The sequence below is a fragment of the Canis aureus genome, chromosome 15 (assembly GCF_053574225.1).
Source record: "Canis aureus isolate CA01 chromosome 15, VMU_Caureus_v.1.0, whole genome shotgun sequence".
Lineage (NCBI taxonomy): Eukaryota > Metazoa > Chordata > Mammalia > Carnivora > Canidae > Canis > Canis aureus.
In genome coordinates, this window is record NC_135625.1 from 9,189,602 (window position 1) to 9,205,951 (window position 16,350).

The 16,350-nt window shown below is 37.4% G+C and overlaps 1 long non-coding RNA gene across 2 annotated transcripts in view; it reads right to left on the bottom strand.

Moving 5' to 3' along the window:
• The window catches only part of LOC144283931 (uncharacterized), a 57,708-nt gene extending 41,721 nt beyond the window's left edge, over positions 1-15,987 (bottom strand). For both annotated transcript variants that reach the window (XR_013352423.1, XR_013352422.1), the window contains exons 1-2: positions 15,784-15,987; positions 5,326-5,391 (exon numbers count right to left, since the gene is read on the bottom strand). This is a non-coding gene — a long non-coding RNA (uncharacterized LOC144283931). The remainder of the gene's footprint in view (positions 1-5,325; positions 5,392-15,783) is intronic.
• Between the last annotated feature and the right edge of the window lie 363 nt (positions 15,988-16,350).

The window sequence follows — 16,350 nt, forward strand, 5'->3', positions numbered from 1 at the left end:
AGAAGGAGAATTAGAGCACAACTCAAGTCAATTATGATAAATAGATTTACTCTGAAAAGTCTCTACTTTCTGATATATTTCTAAATTACATGGAAAAGTTTAATGTTATCCTGCTAATCATCTTATGTTTTTCAAGAAAAAAATATTTTTATCAGGTTAAAATTCATAACAAAACCTGGGGCACCTAGGTGGCCGTGTGGGTTAAGTGTCTGCCTGCCTTCCGCTTAGGCCACTATCCCAGAGTCCTGGGATGGAATCCCATATTAGGCTCCCTGATCAACACGGAGTCTGCTTCTCCATCTACCCCTCCCCACTGCTTGTGCTCCCTCTCCTCTCCTCTCTCTCTCTCTCTCTCACTCATACTGTCTCTCAAGTAAATAAAATCTTTTAAAAAATTAGCAAAGCCTATTTTAAAAATTTTATTATTAAGTATTAGACAAATTAGAAAATTAAATGTATATTTTGGGGTTTTTTTGTTTTTTTTAAATTATTTATTTATTTATTTATGATAGTCACAGAGAGAGAGAGAGAGACAGAGACAGAGACACAGGCAGAGGGAGAAGCAGGCTCCATGCACCGATGTGGGATTTGATCCCGGGTCTCCAGGATCGCACGCTGGGCCAAAGGTAGGTGCTAAACCGCTGCACCACCCAGGGATCCCTGAAATGTATATTTGAATTCCAATTCAAAGATGGTAAAACAAACTTCATTTGAATTTTTCCTGAAAAAAAAACACATAACTTCTGAATGTGCAATATTACTAAACCAAATAATAATGTTGGAAAGGACTCTGAAATGTATAGATCCAAATGATCTGTTCCAGCTTCATTAAGTACTGAGTTCAGTTTTTGTATCCCAAACTATTGTTGAAGCATGAAGTTCACTATGTTATTTGCAGAGATTAACTGGCCATGAAATCATCAAAATTTAATCAGCATTTACATTCATAATATTAATAGGGATAAATTCAAAGCAAGTTACCTGAAAAACTACTGAACAAAAAAGCTGACAGAGGCAGATAGGTATTTTACGTATAAACATTATTATTTTCCAGTTTTTCTTATAAAGTAGCACTATGATTTTGTAAGACCAACAAACTAATATCTAACACGTACATTTGCCATGACATGTGTGAAAGACAATACTGATTAGAAATGTTAGGTGAATCTGATGCAAGAAGGAAGCTTGTGGGATACTCTCCAACGGCACTATACCTGGGAGTGGTCAGCAACTGACTAAAGATATAAAAGACCAATTATTGAGCAAATAAATCCAGAAAAGCCTTTTTCATTGTACTTGACAAATGCACAGAAATTGTTAATACAGAATACTTCCAATACAGGCATTTGTGTCCATTATCTTAATGGTGATACGAAGCAAGAATTGTGTTGTCGTTTTTTTTTTTTTCTGTTTTTTGGGGGGGGTTGGAGGATCTACTACCAACAAATACAGCTAGCTCTGTGTTTGTGTTATATCAACGAAGAGATGTGAAATGGACTTCACACTTCAGGTTTTGAGTAGAAATATGTTTTAAAGGCAGAAGCTTGCACTAAATTAATATTGGTGCATCAAAATATAAATCAAATACTAGTTTCCTTAGTAAGATTGACTTGGCCAAAAAAATCAGTAAGTTGCACAAACTAAATATATTTGATCACATGTATTAAAATTGTGAATATATAAATCGATGTATTAAAATCAATATTTGCTCAATTAATAATATAAGAACTGACTGTAAACAAGTGTTAATTCATGCTGAAGTAAAATGTTTTTCAATGGCAAGAGTACAGTTGCAAATTTGGAACTGAAGAATCAACTCTCAATGTTCCTGTCAGATAAGAAACCAGTTTGGTTCCAACTCTTCAATGATGAGAATTGGATAGTCAATCTTTCTTTGGTATTTTTAATGATTTTAATCCTTTCACACAAGGAAGGAATGCAACATGGCAGATAAGATCCAAGGGCACAAAATAAAGTTGGAAGTTTGGAAGAAAAACATTTGTAGGGAATGTTATGACATGTTCCATAATTTAACAATTATGAGTAAAACAGGTCATGATGCTAATATGTACTTAGTTGAAAGTTATCAGCAATTGTCCCCCATGTCTGTTGATGATTGCAGCCCTTCTGAGAGCTGTGAGGTGGTATCTCATTGTAGTTTTGATTTGTATTTTCCTGATGGTATGTCTTTTCATATGTCAATGTCTTCGGCCCTTTTTTTAAAATGGATTGCTTTTGAGATGTTGAGTTTTAGAAGTTCTTTACATATTTTGGATACTAACTCTTTATCTGATATGTCATTTGCAAATATCTTTTCTCATTTGTAGGTTGCCTTTGAATTTTACTTGTTTCCATCACTGTTCAAAAGCTTTTTATTTTGATGTAGTCCCAATAGTTTTTGTGTTTGTTTGCCTTGTCTCAGGAGACATATCTAGAAAAAAGTTGCTATTATAGTCGACGTTAAATAAGTTACCCCTGGGTTATTTTCTAGGATTTGTATACTTTCAGGTCTCACATTTTGGTCTTTCATACATTTTGAATTTAAGTAGCAGCATTACTTACAATAGCCAAGATACAGAAGCAGTCTAAGGTGTCTATCAATTGATGAATGGATAAAGAAGATGTAGTGTATATGTATATACACAACGGAATATTATTCAGTCATAGGAGAATGAAATCTTGCCACTTGCAGCAATATGTATGGAGCCAAAGAATATAACACTAAGCAAAATAAGTTACAAAAAGACAACTACCATATGATTTTTCTATTATGTGGAATTTAAGAAACAAAACACATGAGCAGATGGGAAAAGAGAGAGAGAGAGAGTGAGAGAGATACAAATCAAGAAACAGACTCTTAATCAAACAAATTAATTGGTGGTTACCAGAGGGGAGGAGGCTGGATGCTATGGATTAAATAGGTGATGGGGGTTAAGGAGTGTACTTGTCATGGTGAGCACAGGGTAATGAATGAAAGTATTGAATCACTGTAATGTATACCTTAAACTAATGTTAACTACGTATGTTAACAGGAATTAAAATAAAAACTTTTTAAATAGGAACTTATAAAAATATAAAAGAGGGAAGTTATCACCAATCCCTTATTATTTTAATACAATGCTTTGTATTTTTTTTTACATTTTTATTTATTTATGATAGTCACAGAGAGAGAGAGAGAGAGAGGCAGAGACACAGGCAGAGGGAGAAGCAGGCTCCATGTACCGGGAGCCTGATGTGGGATTCGATCCCGGATCTCCAGGATCGCGCCCTGGGCCAAAGGCAGGCGCCAAACCGCTGCGCCACCCAGGGATCCCTGCTTTGTATTTTTCATTAATTAGATCAATCAATGATAGATCCACGGATTTGAATCTATTTTTAAACATTTTTTCATCAAAAAACTTGCTTAAACTGAAAAGATTTATACTATAAATTTTTAGGGGAGTATACTTCAAAAACCAAGTATAACTCTACATTTGGATAAAAATTATAAATTAGTATGCTGAACTTGCTTTATAATCTCCTCTCCTACTTTTATCAACATGCACCTCTGTCTCGCTTCTTTGACATATATTTTTCAAACTATATAAGAGGTTAAATATGTATTACCTCCTGCAAGTAGTGAGGTTATAATCCACTCTAGATTTGGTAGTAAGTACATAACAAGCACTTTCACCACAATAAAAACTGTAAATATTGATAGACCTCTTTAAAGTGGACCTAAAAATATTCTATACAGGGAACTGCTATTTCATTCATAAATTTCTGACTAGGTGTGATGTGTAAGGACACAGTGTTATTAGAGCAAAACTGATTCTTGTAGCTCATCTCCAGTCTGTTCATTTTTAAGGATCAACAAGTATATGTTTTGTGAATATTTTCTTTTTTTAATGCTATGTTTATTTTGATCTATTGGATATACTTTTATCCTTACCAAACCTAATAATGAAAATTGATATGTTCCATGTTTTGTTTTCATTTTTCCGGAATTTCAGTTTCTTGTTGGATTCTTCAGAAGTATTAGTTTATGACAGATGAGAGGGTAATGATGCTTTAGACATGATTTTAGAAGCACTGATATAGTTCATATTCCTACACCGTGTTCTTCCTGTAGTCTATCACTTCGAGCACACTTTTAAGGTTCTCATTTGTACTTTCCTTTCTCAGACCTAAAGTTCTTCAATTGCAAGAAATTATCTACAGCTATTTCTGGATCATAATAGATGCCTCAAACACAGTATAAAATCAATGACTAAATAGTTACATAAATAATTATTACAAGTATAACTGTAACAACACACTCATTCATACAATATACACTCTTCAAGGCTACAATATCGCTAAATTTAAAGTAGGTAATTCTAAATGTATTTTGATATGTGACAGTATTAAACAGAATTGTCAGGGCAGTCTTGGAGTATAGTAATTTATATGCAAGTGCAAAATTATTCTCCAAAATACAAATGGTATTTATCTTGCTATCTTTTGGCTGCTGTGACTTTGGGTGACTATTATTTTCTTCTTCGAGCTCTGCTATATTTCTCATCATTCTATAATGTATAGCTGATATCTTAGCAATAATGATACTGGGTTCAAATACAGCTTCAATGTAATATGACCACCATATCCACTTAAACATGACCTTTTGTTATGTTGCACATATTTTATGTAACACAATATTATTAGATATAGTAGGAAAATACAAATGTAGCTTCCTCAAGCATCATGTGCTAGTACCCAAGTTAAATAAAATACAGAACAATTATCATACTTTCTGATCCATTGCTTATCAAGAAATATTTACTTTTATATTACCTATTATTAGGAATTTACTGATTACCTATTATTAGGAATGTAATTACATGTAAAATATATGTAATATATGTGTGTATATATACATATGAGTGTGTGTGTGTGTGAGTATATATATATATATATATATATATATATATATATATATGATTAGTAAAGCAGATGTAAATTCCTGCCCATGCAGGCCTTATATCCTAGGTTGAAAACTGAGACATGCACAATAACTTTTTCTAGAACGTTCGAAAAGGACATAGTGTCAGCAAGTTGACCTATAACACTTTTGGATGATCATTTTGTTGGATGAGTTCTTTTTACCATTTTGATTATTTTGGTCTCGTCTAAAACACAAGGATAGCACACTATCACTTGATATACAAAAATATGCTTGAAGTATATTTTTTTCTGCACAAATACAGTGTGGTTCCTCTACCTTGTAGTCAAAATTCTCCATAGAAGAGTTCTCAGAATAGAAAACATTGCATTGAGGTTACTTAGCATCTCATCTGTCATACTTACGTAGACTTAAAAGAGGGGAAAGAAATCATACACAATGTCCTCAGAAGACAGCAGTCCACCTTTCAGCTATTTGAGAAATAGAATTATTATAAACTTAATAAAGTATTCTGCAGTTATATATTCCAACTAGCTTAAATTATTCATTTCATATCCTAGTACTTCCCCCCACATATGCCACTTTATGGTTTTAAGCTAGTTGATTTATAAAAATGTCATCAACATAGTGCAAATTAATGATTCCAGCGATACACATTTGCGATACCTTAGGTATGTGACAGGCAATTAAAAAAAGTTGTATTGATTTGTCTAAAATGTTAAATGACATAATAGCCATACAGTAAAGTATTGAATAATTTAAGTAAATCAATGTTTTCTGAATTTTGTAGGAGTACAAACTGTCTTGGGTGCTAAAGTAAATCAATATAATAAAATAAATATGAAGCAGTTTATAATGACGAATGTATGGGTTGATAATAACCAGAGGTAGAATCTGATTTAGCCATTGTAACAAACAACTTCCAGGCATCTTTTGTGCACTATTCCCATCAGAAAACATGGTATTATATAGTCAATTGATTTTAGCACTTAAATAGCTTTTCATTTGCAAGACACCTAGCCTCAGTATAAGCTAAACCTTTCCCAGAGTGTCATTAGTTATGGCTTGATTTAGAATGAAAATACATATTTACTACCATTACAGCGATTTTGTGTGTTTTTTGTGTACTGTAAATAATGTTACATTTTATGAGGAAATGAGAAATGTTCATTTGTTGTTCTCCTATATTTGCAAGATTTAGGATTTAGCATTTTTGTACTTTCACGGATCTCTTTTTACCCTCATTTCCAATGGTAAATCCAATGAAAAATATTTATTTTCATGTAGCTAGGTCTGTATGCATTTTTTAGTTTCCCATTTTATTTAGAAAATAGAAGCATAGTATTATATGCGTATGTAGGGACATGTTTCTCCTACATAGTGTGTCTTTGTGGTTTACTACAATTTGAAGACTAATGAAATCTTTGGACCCTTTCCATAGGAAAAAAAAAGAAACTATGAATGTAGACATAAACACAATGCTATATATAATTTAAGAGAATTCAGATTTATCCCGAATTCTTTTCACATTCATACACAAAGAGTAACAATTAAAACATGGAAAACAGCCATAATTGCAGTGCTGGAAACTTTAAATACTTCAAAGTTGTAGCTGACTTAAAATGATGAATATAGATAATTGCTATAAATACTTTGCCCGTAATTTGTATTATCCCTTCACTATTAATTCAGAAAAAAGAAAATTCCCCAGGAAAGGGCAACGATGTGAGAACATCACTGAGAAAAGATAGGTGGAGCTAAAAGGAGTCATTCCTGAAATAGGAGATCCAGAGTGGACAAAGGACTAACACCCAAATTACAGAAAAGGAAATACACACACACATCTCATTGAGACCTGCTAGAAAATCATGGTGGATTAGGTATGGGCCATGTTGCCAAACGGAAATTGGATGGATTATTTTATACTGACCTTGGTAAAATGATTTGGACTCTGATACAACCCTCTTCTGCAAACTGGGGATATTAATATGATTTATTTCGTGCATCTGATGGTGAATTCCATACAAAGTATTTAGTTAAATTCCTGGCATACATTTGGTAGGAAGATTGTGACTAAACTCAGAGTGTGCTTTCATTTCTATACCAATTCTGTTTGTTATACGAGTTGTTCTGAACTCAAATGTGGGACATCTTGGAGATAGGGAAAAGCCTTAGAATGTTTGGAATGTTTGGAGGGACAACCAGGCTAATCAGATTTTTTATCCCTCACTTATCATACTAAACAGTAGGCAACAGAAACATCTACCCTAAGGGAAGGAGGGAATAATGAGGACCCTTTGGCCAGAAAGCAGAAAAGAACCCTGTGCAAGAGACACAGATTAATCAAAAGGTTCCATGCTCAAAGGTCCAGTCATAGATAGGCATACCATCTGGAAGTATATATCACCACACATGCAGCACCAGACCTGGAGGCAGGGTATAGTAAGCTATATGTAGTACTCTCAAAACAACCTAATGGGAATCTCAGATTCAAAAAAAATATTTATATTGGAATATAAAACCAAGAATCAGCAAAATGTTCAGAAAAGATAATCTCGTAAACCTAAGAGATCAAATTCAATAAACAGGTAATAATTTTTCTATAACGAAAGTTAATGTATAAAGCAGCAGATAAAAATATTAAAATAAATATATAAAAAAACAAGACTGATATGAGAAGGCCCTGCATCCATAAGGTAACATACTAGAGATTTTTCAAATGAAATATTTTATTTTAGGAAAAAGAAAAAAGAAAAGCTCAATATTGAACTGAATAGGGGAATGAGAGGAGAATGAAAAGAGACACTTAATGAGCAGGCAAATAAAATGGGACCATGTTCCCAGGGAAAGGGCAATGCAAAGGGAGATAAAATCATGAATGAAGAGTTAATAAGTATAGAAATCAAATTATAACTTCTCGAAGGAATGAGCAGAAGGCAGGGTAAGAAAGGTGAAAAGAGGAAAGTGTCACTCATTTTTAAAAACATACAGAGAAAAGTTAAAATGCTGACTAAAAAATACCAATAGTATAACTATGACATTTTTAAGGAAAAAATGTAAATAAAAGCATAAAATATTAGTGTAAATTAAATCCTCAACCCTATCCATGAACTCGAGACTCATAAAACCAGCTTCTCATTTAACAGCTCCATTTGCATGTCTGATAGATATCTCAAATACAGCTTGTTGAAAACAGAACTCCTGACTTTATCTCCATATAGACAAAATCTCTCCATCAGCCCTCTACATCTCAGTAAATGGAAACTCAATGGTCGGCGGCTAGAACAAGGATCTTAAATGATCTCTGACTCTTCTCTGTCCTTCAAGTGTATATCCATTCCAACAAAAAATCTAATTCGGACCTCATTCCAAAATATAGGCAATATCCTACCAATTCTCAACACCTCTATCACTTGTGCCTTTTTTCTAAGCTACCATTTTTGCTTACCTGGATATTTATTTTACACAAATCTCATATTAGCCATTCTAAATCTAAATCTGCCCAAAACCTTCTAAAGACTCTTCATTTCACTCTAAATTAAACTCAAGTCTTTTAGAGCTTGCTGGTTTCTACATGGTTTGGCCTTTAGCCACATTTCTGACCTCATCTCAATTATCTTCATCCTACCTGGCCTTTTTGTTGGTTTTTGACCATGCCAAGTGCCATTTACTTTTTTCACAGCTTCTGAATTTGGTTTTCGGTCTGCCCCAAATTTACTTTGCTCATCTCTTGGCTTCACTTGACAGGGATCATGAGTAAGTTCCAGACATCAATGGATGTCCTTCCCTTCTAAAATCCATAGCCTCGCCACTGTCATCTGTCTCAAATATGATGGAATTGATTTCATTATGCCCTCTCATCCTGTGCAAATAGGTAATCACAGGAAGCCTAAACCTTCATTTTATTAGGCATCTTATGCATTCCAATCTACAAATTGATTAAATCTTCCTTATTGTCATCACTTTAAAGCCTTCCCCAATTCCTGAACTCTTTCTATCATGCCTTTTGAAATGACCAATCATCTGCAAAATCCACTTTGTCTTCATATTTTCTCTGAACACCCTTACTCCTTTTGTTCCAATAAACCTGCACTCTGCCTGAGAGGTCAGTGCTTTTACATAGTCTTTATACATAGAAACTGTTCTCTATGCCACTGAAAAGATGTTGAACCGTTGGGTCTGGATATAAAAAGGTGTGTTTCCTGTTCTTCATTCCATCCTTAAAACTATTATCTCCTGCATTTCCCTAAAACTATCTGCATTTAAAATTCTTGTTAGGGCAGCCCAGGTGGCCCAGCGGTACAGCGCCTGCCTTCAGCCCAGGGCATGATCCGAGAGACCCAGGATTGAGTCCCACGTCAGGCTCCCTGCATGAAGCCTGCTTCTCCTTCTGCCTGTGTCTCTGCCTCTCTCTCTCTCTCTCTCTCTCTCTGTGTGTCTCTCATGAATAAATAAATTTTAAAAATCTTAAAAAATAAAATAAAATTCTTGTTATTACTTTATATTTCCAATTATGAAAATTATTGTTGCAGTTTCCCAATACCTACATTATTAATCCTTATTTTTGGATGACTTCAGTTCCCAATTCACTGTCATCCTGTTTACTGGTTACCTGTCTTTTTGGGATTTCAGTATGTGTATAGATGATCCTTCCAACACCTTCACTTCTGACACCTTGAGTCCTCTACCTTGATGTTCCTATTCTTCACCCTACAAAAGCAACTCACCACAATCTTGTCCTTACAGATTTCTGCATATCTTTCATCTCAATTTCAGGCATTTCCTTCTCTGATCCTTGCCAACTAGCATTTGAGGTCACTTCTTTCAAGATCTAGGCTCCAGGGACATCTGGGTGGCTCAGCAGTTGAGCATCTGCCTTTGGCTCAGGGCATGATCCCAGGGTCCGGGATCAAATCCCACATCCAGATGCCTGAAAGGAGTCCGCTTCTTCCTCTGCCTATGTCTCTGCCTTTCTCTGTGTGTATCTCACGAATAAATAAATAAAATCTTAAAAAAAAAAAAAAAAAGGATCTAGGCTCCAAGAATCTCTCTACACCATAGGGGCTACAAATGTTACTGCATTTCCACTGCCTCTTACCTATTGGGTGTCCTCTTGTCTTTAGCCATCTTAAATACCATGGTCAATCAATATAATGTTTCTTTTACCAATTCCTTGTCTCTCCCCTCTTTTTTTTTTTTAATTTAAACTCACTTGGAAAAAGCACCACTTCTGAGTTAAACCCAATTGTCTACATTTATTTCTGCATTCTTGCAACTAATCAACTTTACTTATGTGATGGCACAACCTTAGGAGCTTTTAGGCTGTCCAACAATCACACAACTCCAGGTCCTTCATCTCCTACTCTCCTAGATGGCTCCTTTACTGTCTTTGCTCTCCTCAAAAATTCTAGCTCTCCTTCCTCCCTTTTCCCTAATTTCAGGAGATGTCCTGATTTACCCTTTGCTGGTTTAATTTCAACATTAAAAAAATGTTCTACAGAATCCCACTACCACACATACCCACTCTCAGGATCTGCACCTTATGTACTCTCTTTCCAACTGTTACTTGAATCAATTGTCAAAGTACTATACCAACTGAATCTGTTTATTTTCTAGATAGAATCTCCTCTGTCCATTTAAGTTTTATGCTCTAGCAATTTTTTATTCTTCCTTCCTTACTCTATATTTTGTGCAATTTTATTCTCAGGAATATAACACACACACACACAGTTCCTTTCTACATACTAAGAAACAAAACAAAATGAAATGGATAATACAAACTAGCTTGATGCCATTTCTCTCAGGTCCCACACAAGTTATTTTCTCCCCTTTAAAAATATCATCTTTAAGTAGGCTCCACACTGGGAGTCAAACATAGGGCTTGAACTCACAACCCTGAGATCAAGACCTGAGCTGAAATCAAGAGTTGGATGCCTAACTGATTGAGCCACCCAAGTTCCCCGCAAAATATCTTATTTCTCTTAAATTCACTCAGATTTAGCTCTTCGAGTCACCAAAATATGGTTTCAAGGGCAGGGGGAGCCAATATTAGGGATATTTTTACAACATATCCTTCAAAAAATAATTTATGAACTGGAAAGGATACAAGTAGATTCAAAGTTTAAAGGAGTAATAGAGACAAGGAAGAAGTTTTAGCATTGGAATAATCTACCTCTCTCATCATACTTGTCCAGGCCTATTGTGAAGCACATTACTTGGCTTCTGTCAAACATCACAAAAACAGAATAGTATTTGAGTTTTTATACATTTATTTATTGTACATTGTTCTTTAGGGGCTTTGAAGAAAAAAATGTGGGTATATTATCAAAATCAGCTAAGAAGTCAGGTGAAATCCTCATTTAATTAAATCATGCCCAGGTAGACAGATTGATGAATATGTGTGAATTTATACAGAGATAAACAAAAAAATAGTTCTAAAGATTGATCAAAAAAGTTTCATATGAGGTCAAAAGATTAAAAATGTATGACAAATAGCATTTTAAGTATAAATATGTAACTTCATTCACAATGCACACAAATGCTCCTCTCCACTGCTCCACTGTTCAGTTGCTTTGTGTTTTCCAACAGCCCAGTCTCCCAAAGTCCAGCTATTTATTAACATAAAGCCATCAATCAGAAAGTTCTACTATCACTTGAGAATGAAAAACGTAGCTCCAAACCACATTTATTTACATATAAAATACATCTTGCTTTTCATGCTGTCACAGTCATGGGAGAGATTGTGATCTATTTAGTCGATCGTTTTAACTTAGTTCTATTGTTCAAAATTCTCAGAATGTAACACTAACTTTGTAATATGCAGTATGGTGAATAATATCATATTAAATACGTCAATGACAACAAAAAATTAAAAGTAAAAATAAATGAATTTATAACTTACACTTTTACTTATTATAGATAAAAAGAAAACTGTATTATTAAAATACTTTTGTCTTCCCAAATAGTTTGGGAGTTGGAAATAGTCCTGGTAAATATTCTCATTTGTAAAGCTCTAGTCTTTATTCACATCTCTGTATGTTTTTTGTTGTTTTAAATTGGGAACACATTTTAAATTTAATTTTCCTCTTAAAATCACAGCAAAACTATAAATCCCAACAAAGTTAGAAAATATGTAAAAAAAAGTAACATTTTTACTAACATTGGTTATAGGATTATAGATACATTGACAAAGGCCAGGAAGACTGATGCAATTATCTATGGGAACTAATTAGACAACTGTCTGATAAATCTTTTAATTGAAAGGCACATTGAGTTCCCAGACATAAACACATAGACATGAGTTTTCAAAGTTTTTTTTTTTTGAGTTTTCAAAGTTCTGATGAAAAATGCATAATTCTAAAAGATCTACGTTTTGAAAAATACACAAAAAAATTGGACAACCATCAAACTTGTACTGACAATACAACTTGGTACAATAAGAACTCAGTGATAACTGTTAAATGTTAAACAACTGGCCAGGTTGCAGTTTCCTATCATCTGAGAGATCCTGAAGGACAAACCACAAACACCAATACACAGATGAGAGTGTTCAGGTTTAATCTCTATGTCCAGATAGGCTCTCCATCTGGGTTCATTTGCAGAGGAAATTGATGAAAAGTAAAAACACTAGAAACCTCCTTTTTCTTCTTCTTTTTTTTTTTTTTTTGGCTAAAAAATGTATTGTCAGGTTGTAAAAAGATTTTATTTATTTGAGATAGAGATTGAGAGAGAGAAAGAGCAAGAGCCAGGGAGCAGAGGGAGAGGGAGAAGCAGGCTCCCCACCGGGCAGGGAGCTTGACTCTCAGGGCTCCATCCCAGAACCAGGAGATCATGACCTCAGCCAAAGGCAGATGCTTAAACAACTGGGCCACCCAGGTGCTCCTAAAAATGTTTTGTTGCAGAGACTACATGTCTGCAGAAGCCTGTGAGTGTTCTATCCCAAAACTGCATCAGGAAAACTTTAGCTGCAAATGCTCTGTAGATCTCATAAAGGGTACAGAAGACAACAGAAAAGGAAGGACCACTTAGCACAACAAATTTCAACTGTGAAGGACATAGGGATTTGTCCTAGAAAGCAGTACAGGGCTGACATATGGATTTACCAGGGGATTTACCTCTCTGCCTTTGCCTAAAGGCTTCATAATTCTGACCAAGCGAAATAGGATAATAGCTCTTGAGCAGTTGTTCAGTGTTTTATTTCTGTTTACCCTTTTTCAAATTGTATGTTGTATTGCGATTGCCTATGTTAACCAAACCACTGCATATTTGGCATGGGGAGGGGAGTGTGTACAGATAAGCTGCCTTTGTTTTTTAGTTTGTTTGTTTGTTTTTAAGTTCAGTTTATATATGGTCAGACCACTTGGTACTATAATTGACCCTGAAAGAGAAGACCACACATTAGCTAGAAATCCTGGGATGGGTGACATAATGGAAAGAACTTTGTGAATTTTGCGTGTGAAAAGAAAGATATGCAAGTATTCTTATCTTTTCAAGAGCAAGAACTGTGGCAGAGACAGCGAGCTGCCCTCTAATAACCTCCTCTCGCAATATAAGAGTATTTTGTTGAGCAATGGTCATCCAGCTAAAGCAAACTTTTCCAATCTCTCTTGCGGCTAAGTATGGCTCTATGCCTAAGTTCAGACCATTGCACTATAAACATAAGAGTTGTCAGGGTTCTTTCCCTAACAGAAAGAAATCCTCCCTCTACATCCCAGCCTTCCTCATTGCTTCACTCCTCATGCATAAATCACAATATCATAGAGGAAACTGGAGTAGACATATTGGACTATGAGAATGAAGCCATGTGTTGAGATAATGGAGCAATGAAACAGAAGACTGACAGTTATGGAGTTGCTTTACCTTATATTTATTGGAGAAACAAACTACCTTTTTTTTTAAAGTAACAATTATTTGGAGTCATTTCTGACTCAGCTAACTCCAGTATCCAAACTAACCTAAGAAAGTATTCTAGGAAAATTAAAACAAGATTCAAATGAAAGGAAGACAAAGGAGGCCCCATGAAGACTGTCTTTTTAGGGCAATTAATCTAATTACATGTATACACTTGAGAAGTAAGAAGATAAAGATGGCTCTTTGATCAAGATAATGTAGTTCCCAATCAAAAAAATAGGTTATAGAAATTGCAATATTTCATATGACTTTTCTATATCCACAAGATATTAACTCCAGGAAAATCACAATACTGTACCAGTAGTTATGGTATGATTACAAAGCAGTCTAACATATGATAATTGTTTTAAGCAGTTGATAAAGTGTAAGAAAGAGAATGAATTGAACCTGAGAGCTTGAACATGCTCCTTCACGTGGTTTAAAGAAAAAGATACATGTTTTCTTACTTGAGACCATCGCTAACCTTAATTATGTAGTTAATAATATGTACATAGCCATGATACTGACTTGTAAATCTCTCCAGTTTGAATGCTGAATGCATTTTAATGAACCCTAACAACAGATTTTTAAGATATAAGTTAATATTATTCTGCTTAAAAATTAGAGACTGTAGGTACAGAGTGTTCAGGTATTTTTTTTCAAGACCTAACTGCCTCCAGAAGCTGGACCCCCATGTTTATTGCCTGTAAGAACGGACAACAGGATGTGTAAACTCAAATTGGTATATTATGTTTTAATTGCATTCTTTAGAACGATGGTACTAATAATCAAATCAAACAAAACCAGATATTTTAAGGTCTTTCTTTAAAAACCTTTTAAAACCTTAAAATATCTGGTGATTTCTAGAGAACAGGCTATCATTTGGGGATTATGGAGGGAGCCTGTTAGAGCCTATATAATTTATTTTTGCACAATTTAATGTTTCTCTTTTACTGTGTAAATATATTATCTCTATTGAAACAAAGCAAGGGTGAAACTCTGTGAATACTTTTCCATGATGAAAGTTGTAAAAGTCTGTTGACACCATAATTTTTATAATTAGACCGTATTGTCAGTCATATTTATAATAACTCCTAAGCTTTCTGTTCTACCTTTCATATACAGGAAAAATACATAGATTAAATTATGATCTAATTTATAATGATGCACGTTAAATGATAGGCAAATCATAATTTTAAAGGCATTACAAATTAAGAGGTGTAATATACTAAAACTACTGCTCACATATTAATGGAAAAAAAGTACTTTTTTAAACAGAGAAAGGAACAAATTAATCAAAGACTGATTCCTGCTGTAAGTTGGTCTCTCAAAATAAAAAAAGAAAAGTCTTCCACTAAGCGCCCTGAAAAACGACTAAGGCCAAGGTTAATAACAATGGCCAAGCATTGGTCATGTCAGGCGGGAGGCCGTCCCCTCCCCTACTAGGGATGTGCACGGATGTAGCTGCTGGACTCGCCCCCCAGGCCTGGTCATGTCAGGCGGGGGTGGCCCTGCTGCAGCCCCGGGCCCCGCCTCGGCAGGTGCTGGCAGGTGTCAGGGTGCCCCGGCCCCAACAGGGGGAGGCTAGCAGAGCCTCCGGGCTGCGGGCTCCAGGACAGAAGAGCGGCCCAGGCTCCCCCGGGTCCCTGCTCGGCTTCCTGGTGCTGCCCCGGGGGAGGCGGAGAAGCCCCCCCGGCCCCCCCGCAGCCCGCCGGGCCCCGCCAGGCTCCTCCTGGGAGCACCCGCCGGCGCTCTCGGGCCTGCCCCGGGGCTGGCCTGTGGCTTCTCTGGGGACGCAGCCCTCAGCGGGCCGCCCTGCGCGGGGAGACCGAGGCGGCGGCCCGGGGCGCCGGGGGCCCGACAGCCCGCCCCGCCCCGCCCCGCCCGGGACCAGCCCAACGACCCAACGGCCGGCGTCCTGCGGGCGCGAGGGGCCCCTGGAGCAGACGGGGGCGGGGGGCGCGGAGCCTTACCTGCCGCGGGAGGGGATGCGCCGCGGGGAAGACCCTCGGGAGCCCGGCAGGCAACCGCGGCCTCTCGGGGAGCCCCGCCCGCTGAGCCGGGCCCTCCTGGGGGGTGCAGGGCCCGCCTGGGGCCTGACCCGGCTGCGCTCCGGCACCTGCGGGTCGGCGGCGAGGGCGCTGCCTGGAGCCCCCCGCCCCCAGCCCGTGGACCTCCGCAGGCACCTTCGCACCTGCGCACTGCGGCGGGGGGTGGGGTGGGGTGCGCGGGGCCACAGGAAGCGGCCGAGCCCCGAGGTCCCTGCACCTGCACCTGCGCCGCCTCCGCGTCTGAACCCTGGTTGGCAGCTGCCCTCGGGCCCCCGTGCGCCCCCTCCCGGGTGCACCTGCTGCGGGGGGGGAGGGGAGCGGGGCGGAGGACCTGGGCGCCCCCGCGCAGCCACACGCAGGGACAGTGACTGCGGAAGGGCAGGTGTGAGGAGCTGCAGGGGAGCACCTGCAGGGGACGAGGGTGCACGTGGCCGGAGGGCTCCCAGGAGCATCTGCGCCTTCCTCGGGCTCGCCCAGGGCCCCCAGGAC